This window comes from Cebus imitator, unplaced genomic scaffold (genome assembly GCF_001604975.1).
Source record: "Cebus imitator isolate Cc_AM_T3 unplaced genomic scaffold, Cebus_imitator-1.0 Scaffold0, whole genome shotgun sequence".
Classification (NCBI taxonomy): domain Eukaryota; kingdom Metazoa; phylum Chordata; class Mammalia; order Primates; family Cebidae; genus Cebus; species Cebus imitator.
In genome coordinates, this window is record NW_016107315.1 from 6035927 (window position 1) to 6041913 (window position 5987).

Here is a 5987-nt window from a genome sequence, read left to right on the forward strand (position 1 = left end):
AAAAAAAAAAAGAAAAAAATAGCATTTGGTGGGAGCGGTGTGTGAAAAAAAAAAGAAAAACAAATAGCATTTAGGTCAGGCCCCGTGGCTTATGCCTGTATTCCCAGCACTTTTGGAGGCCAAGGTGGGCGGATTACTGGGGGTGATTGAGACCAGCCTGGCCAACACGGTGAAACCCTGTGTCTACCAAAAATACAAGAAAATTAGCCAGGCTTGGTGGCACATGCCTGTAATCGCAGCTACTCGGGAGGCTGAGGCAGGAGAAGTGCCTGAACCCAGGAGGCAGAGGTTACAGTGAGCCGAGATCAAGATATTGCACGCCGGCCTCGGCAACAAGAGCAAAACTTGGTATTAAAAAGAAATGCGGCTGGGCACGGTGGCTCACGCCTGTAATCCTAGCACTTTGGGAGGCCGAGGTGGGTGGATCACCTGAGGTCAAGAGTTCAAGACCAGCCTGGCCATCATGGTGAAACCCCATCTTTTTTTAAAAAAAAAAAAAGCATTTAAAGTCCAGGTGCGGTGGCTCACTTGAGGTCAGAAGTTCAAGACCAGCTTGGACAAGATGGTGAAACCCTTGTTTCTACTAAAAATACACCTATGGTTATAGCTACTTGGGAGGCTGAGGCAGGAGAATTGCTTGAACCTGGAGGTGGAGGTTGCAATGAGCTGAGATCACACCACTGCACTCCAGCCTGGGCAACAAGGGTGAGAGTCCATCTCAAAAAAAAATAATAATAATAGGCCAGGCACGATGGCTCAGGCCTGTAATCCTAGCACTTTGGTAGGCCGAGGTGGGTGGATTGCCTGAGCTCAATAGTTCCAGACCAGCCTGGGCAACACGGTAAAACCCCATCTTGACTAAAATACAAAAAATCAGCTGGGCATGGCAGCAGGCACCTGTAATCCCAGCTACTCGAGAGGCTGAGGCAGGAGAACTGCTTGAACCCAGGAGGTGGAGGTTGCAGTGAGCTGAAATTTTGCCACTGCACTCCCGCCTGGGCAACAGAGCAAGACTCTGTCTCAATAAATAAATAAATAAATAAATAAATAAAAGATAAAAAGACAATGCCCACACAAAAACTTGTATATGAATAATCATAGCAGCTTTACTCATAAAACTAGAAACAGGCTGGGTTCAGTGGCTTACACCTATAATCCCAGCACTTTGGGAGGCTGAAGTGGGCACTTTGGGAGGCTGAAGTGGGCACTTTGGGAGGCTGAAGTGGGCAGATCACTTGAGACCAGGAGTTTGAGACCAGCCTGGGCAACATGAAAAAACCTTGTCTCTACTAAAAATACAAAAATTAGGCCGGGGTTGGTGGCTCACGCCTGTAAATCCCAACACTCTGGGAGGCCGAGGCGGGCGGATCACAAGGTCAAGAGATGGAGACCATCTGGCCAACATGGCGAAACCCCGTCTCTACTAAAATACAAAAATTAGCTGGGCGTGGTGGCGTGCATCTGTAGTCCCAGCTACTTCAGGGGGCTGAGGCAGGAGAATTGCTTGAACCCGGGAGGCAAAGGTTGCAATAAGCCAAGATTGTGCCACTGCACTCCAGCCTGGCACCTGGTGACAGAGTGAGACTCTGTCTTAAAAAAATAATAATAATAATTAGCTGGGCATGTGGCATGTGCCTGTAGTCCCAGCTACTTGGGAGGCAGAGGCAGAAGGATCACTTGAGCCTGGGAGGCGGAGGCTGCAGTGAGCTGAGATCACACCACTGCACTCCAGGTTGAGTGACAAAGAGACTCTGTCTCAAAAACAAACAAACAAACAAAAAACTTGAAAAACAACCTGGAAACAACTCAAATGTCTGTCACTCATGAGTGAATAAACTGTGGTACATCCATGGAATGGAATGGAATGCTACTCAGCAGTGGAGAGGACTGAGCTACTGATGACATGCTGATACTGACACAGGGATGAACCTCTCTGAAAAATGTCAGATGCAACAGCCCACACCTTGTATGAGTCTGTGCATGTGACATTCCTAGAAAGGGCAAAACATAGAGCCAGAATGCAGAATACGGGTTTCCTGGAGCTTGGAGAGGACATGAGAATTGACTGCAAGATGGGCCAGAGGGAAGTTTTTTGGATAATGGGATTGTTCTTTTTTCTTTCTTTCTTTTTGAGACAGTCTTGCTCTGTCGCTGAGGCTGGAGTCCAGTGGCACCATCTCAGCTCACTGCAACCTCTGCCTCCTGGGTTCAAGCAACTCTCCTGCCTCAGCCTCCAGAGTAGGTGGAACTGTAGGTGCATGCCACCACACCTGGCTAATTTTTTGTATTTTTAGTAGAGACAGGGTTTTACCATGTTAGCCAGGATGGTCTCGATCTCCTGACCACGTGATCTGTCCACCTTGGCCTCCCAAAGTGCTGGGATTTCACGTGTGAGCCATCGCGCCCAGCCAGGAATGTTCTAAAACTGGATTTTGGTGATAGTTACATAACTCTGTAAACTAAAACTCATTAAACTGTACATTGAAAATGGGTGAATTGTATGGTGCGCAAGTGACAGCCCCCCACTTCCTCCTCACACGGGAGACAAGGGCCCTGAGCACTTTCTCTATTGCAATGGTTCTCAAAGTGTGCTCCTGGAGCAGCTGCTACAGCAGTCCCGGGAGCCTGTTTGAAAGGCAGACCTCAGGATCTGAATCGGAGGCTCTGGTGGTGGGCCCGGCAATCTGGGCTTTAACAGCCCTCCCGTGGTTCTTAAGTCTGAGAATCCTGGAGTAATGGAAACCTGAGGGAGGGCAGGAAGGTCATATCAGGTCACCTCTTGTGCATAGCCACCTGACATGCCCCGAGTCAAATCACCTTCACAGCAACCCTGTGAGTCCATATTATAATATTATAGGCCCCATTTGTTTTTGTTTTTTGTTTTTTGGTTTTTTTTTGAGATGGAGTTTCCTTCTTGCTGCTCAGGCTGGAGTGCAATGGCGCGATCTCACTTCACAGCAACCTCCGCCCGCCTCCTGTGTTCAAGTGATTCTCCTGCCTCAGCCTCCTGAGTCGCTGGGATTACAGGCATGCGCTATCATGCCCAGCTAATTTTGTATTTTTAGTATAGACAGGCTTTCTCCATCTTGGTCAGGCTGGTCTTGAACTCCCAACCTCAGATGATCCACCTGCCTCAGCCTCCCAAAGTGCTGGGATTACAGGCGTGAGCCACAGCACCTGGCCTATAGGCCTCATTTTGTAGACAAGGAAACTAAGTTTCCAAGAGACTGGGAAACTTGCCAGTTACTAAGGAGGCAGAGCTGGGATCAAACCCCCACGTTTCTGACTCAAAACCTGTCCCCTCTACTATCCCAGAGGGTTTTGTGAACGTGAGCAAGTGACATTCGAAGTGCCTGGAAGTCCAGGGAGGGGACAGGAGAATGAGAATAAATACAGTCCCTCAGGTTCTATCTTGGAACAAAGTGTGGGTATAAAGAAATAAACACTCACCGTGGCCCAGTGTTTTCCTCAAGGCTGAGGCAGCGGCCCTCATTTAAGGCTATATTGTTTACTCCCGGGGGATGAGGGGGTGGGGGAATTAGAACTAGCTGCTTGGACAGAAGCCCAGAAGGTCCCAGCTCAGTTCCTTGGGAGCCTGGAATGTGAAGGGTTGGGGACACAGCACAGAGCTCAGGGATCCTGGCCAGAGAGCATAAGCGCTGCTGGGGCTCTGGGAGGGCGGGCCTGTGGTTTATACAGGCACAGATGACATCATGTTTGCCTGCCTGCCCCTCCCGCTCCGAGTGATCCTGCCCCGGCTTTGGTCTGGCGCTCAGGGGTGGGCTTCATCCCGGAGCTGCTCAGGAAACTGAGGCCAACCAGCTGGGGCCTCCTTGCGTAAGCTCAGGGCTGCCAGAATCTTGGGCCGCCCATGTGGGTTCACTTCCTCTCATCATGCAGCACACTGGCTGCTGCTGTCTCTTGGCCTTGTGTGGACTTTCCAGCAGTTCCCATCGCCTGCTTTTCCCACCACGGTCATCATTGACTGTCAGACTTGAGAGGTGCAGAGAGGGGAAGGGACTTACCCTAGGGGAAGGGCAGGGCTAAAACCAGAATCCAGAAGCCCCACCCAGGGTGCAATTTAATAATTTTTCCTATCATTCATGTAGAGTTTCATCCTTGTTACCTTCCTTGACCCTCTCAGTAACTTGTGGGAATGGAGGGTTTATGACTGCTTTGTTTATAGATGAGCAACTTGGGTTTATAGAGCTTAACCAACTTGCTCAAGATCACCTGTTAGTAAGTGACAAAGCCAGTGCTTACAACCAGATGCCGTTGCCTCAAATATCTTGCTCAGGCTTCATTCCTGAAGATAGGAACCAGCTGGAGTGGCCAGGGGCCCAGGAGGAGCCTCAGAGGAATCAGGTTAGGTGCAGCCCCTCAGATTCTATCTTGGTGGAAAGTGTGGGTATTTCTCTTGTTCATTGGCTGAACACGGTCCTCTCCAATGACTTTCAGGTCTAATTTGGGCGGGCTAGTCCCCAGCTTGAGCAAGTGACCTGAGCAAGAACGGCTTCTGCCTACTGAGAACATGGCTAGGTGATTCTGTGTGACCTGCCTCCCAGGTCCATGTTCTGCCTCCCAGCTCTCTGTTCTGTCCACTATGTTCTTTTCCATGTTTCTTGGCATGTTGTAAGTGACAAAACCGACAACGTATCATGGCCATTCTATGTCCCCCTCCAGTAGAACTAAAATATGGTGATGATGATGATGATGACGATGATTGATCCTGATTCCACTTATTAAGGGCACACTGGGTTCTGGTACTGTCATCATACATCAGCTGAAGGCCTCCCAGCTCATCCATAAAGGAACTAGGACTGGAACCCAGGACAGCGTGACTTTGGAGTACATAACATCATACTTCTTTTTTTTTTTTTTTTTTTTGAGACGGAATCTTGCTTTGTCACCCAGGCTGGAGTATAGTGATACAATCTGGGCTCACTGCAACCTCCTCCTGGGTTCAAGCAATTCTCTTGCTTCAGCCTCCCAAGTAGCTGGGATTACAGGCATCTGCCACCATGCCTGTACTAAAAATACATTTTTGGATTTTTAGTAGAGACGGGGTTTCACCATGTTGGCCAGGATGGTCTCGAACTCCTGACCTCAAGTGATCCACCTGCCTCAGCCTCCCAAAGTGCTGGGATTACATGCATGAGCCACTGCGTCAGGCCCATAATATCATGCTTCTGTCTCTTGTTTCTAAGGAAGGTCACTGAGCACACTCGTGGGTCTTGGGTACGGGCAAGTATATAACCTGGCTGCTACATAGTGCCTTGTGGCATCTCAGCCAAGTTCTCTGAGTCAGGAACTTCCATATATAAATCAGTTACAGGCCGGGCGTAGTGGCTCATGCCTGTAATCCAAGCACTTTGGAGGCCGAGGCAGGCGGATCACCTGAGGTCAGGAGTTCAAGACCAGCCTGACCAATATGGTGAAACCCTGTCTTTAAAAAATAATAATAAAATAAAAATAAATAAATAAATCAGTTAAACACACCTCTGGGCAGGGTTTTTCTCACCTGTATGCCCCAGAGAGACAAATCAGGCTGCACACCCCTCTGCCTGGGACTCCCCACTGACATCAATGCTGATCTCTGGGCAGGTTCTGGGATGGTGATGCATGCCAGGAGAAAGGCTTGGAGGTGGCTTTCACCCAGAATTACTTGAACCTGGGAGGCAGAGGTTGCAGTGAGCTGAGATCACACCACTGCACTCCAGCCTTGGCAACAAAGTGAAATTCAGTCTCAAAAAAACAAAAAAAACACATACACACAAACAAAATATAAAAATGAATGTAGGCCGGGCGCGGTGGTTCACGCCTGTAATCCCAGCACTTTGGGAGGCCGAGGTGGGTAGATCACGAGGTCAAGAGATCGAGACCATCCAGGTCAACATGGTGAAACCCCGTCTCTACTAAAACTACAAAAAATTAGCTGGGCATGGTGGCACGTGCCTGTAATCCCAGCTACTCAGGAGGCTGAGGCA